Source organism: Penaeus monodon, chromosome 28 (genome assembly GCF_015228065.2).
Source record: "Penaeus monodon isolate SGIC_2016 chromosome 28, NSTDA_Pmon_1, whole genome shotgun sequence".
NCBI classification, from domain to species: Eukaryota; Metazoa; Arthropoda; class Malacostraca; order Decapoda; family Penaeidae; genus Penaeus; species Penaeus monodon.
The window spans coordinates 31,179,956-31,181,403 of record NC_051413.1 but is presented as its reverse complement, the minus strand read 5'-3'; the positions used below and the strand labels follow the sequence as shown (position 1 = coordinate 31,181,403).

The 1,448-nt window shown below is 33.8% G+C and overlaps 1 protein-coding gene across 2 annotated transcripts in view; it reads left to right on the top strand.

The window, feature by feature from the left end:
• Positions 1–828: 828 nt before the first annotated feature.
• The window catches only part of LOC119591490 (cysteine--tRNA ligase, cytoplasmic-like), a gene marked incomplete in the record, with an annotated part of 8,113 nt that continues 7,493 nt past the window's right edge, over positions 829–1,448 (top strand). Inside the window, 1 exon segment of one of the 2 annotated variants that reach the window (XM_037940233.1) lies at positions 829–853. 2 annotated transcript variants of the gene reach the window in all.

Here is a 1,448-nt window from a genome sequence, read left to right as displayed (position 1 = left end):
ACGAACAAGTCTGATAAATCTTAGGCAAGAATTGAAACAAGCTTTTAGTAACTTATGAAGAGAAATGCCCTGGACAATTCTAACAATTATATTGAATGTTCATATATCGCTCAATTTACCCCTGCTAAAGCGATATATATTTGCAATTGTTGTTACAGGATTAGGGGGGAAAACGTAATCTTTTGTCATACTCATGATATGCTACATCGCAAGTTGGGAATCCCCGATAGAATGATAGTTGTGTCTTTAAAAAAATCATATTTGGCGCTTTTGGCTTTTGTCAAATTTGCCTAAAAGTGTTCTATATTTTCTAAGTATTTTTTTTTTTTGAGGCCACTGAAAACATTTTTTTTTGTATCTATTCAAATGAAAGCTGTTCAAAACATTCTACATTTTGGATAATTTTTAAATATAGAATCTGAGAACAATCGTGGCATATTAACATTTTATAAATTCGAAATCGTACGAAGTCAAGATTTAAGACGTTCGAACGCAAACAAATGATCATGGATTAGACACTGATATTACATACAAAATTATATATATTAAAAAAATCCTTGAACAAACGATGAAAATAATTACACAAATTTATTCGTTATAATTAAGAAAAACACTTGATATTGTTTTCAAACAATATCTCACTTGTATAAGAAAGTATGGCGAAAAAGGCGAACAAATTCGGTGTAGTGTTGTTAAAAAAAAAAGAACAGTAATCTTGTAATCAGGGGACTAATCTAACAACACTTCCTTCATAGAATAAGCTTAATCCCTCCCAATGAACAATAAAAAACACATTATAAAAAGAGCGATAAAGAGTGTCGTATCGCTGAGTCTTCGACACGTCTGTGAGTAGGTGGGAAGCAAAACCATATATACCTTAATATTTTTCACTAAATCTAAAGTTTTCGACATAATATCCATATTTCTGCAACACCGACTATCTTAGATTGTTGTAATATCCACTTGCCGTAGGTATTTGAGGTGTACTATCAGTAAAAAGGGGGAAAAATGGGTAAGGCATGAGGATTTTGACAGCGGTGGGTAATCCGTAATGTTGCATCAGATTACATATTGTGCTTTGTATTTCGTTGATGTATCATTTCTTCTGTTGCTAGACTTGTTTTAACTTGTATTTGATGCCATTCTAGCTGTTTGGGGAAAGAAATTCGGTACGTGTTTCTTTCTTTTTTATTTTTTAATCGAATTATACAAACAGCTTTTTTTTGGGGGGGGAGGTTATTCAAGGCGGAGCTTGTAGACCTCCAGAGTAATTTATTTTATACTAAGGAACCAGTCTAGGCTCTTAAATGCCACGTTACATGAGGTGGGTGTTTGTTGGCCTTTGGTGGAGCGCTGACTGGTGTGGAGGCTGAGGCTATCACTCATTATGGAATGAAGCTTAATCGTTACCCAGACTAGAACCAAACAGAAATGTTTTCAAAGATGCT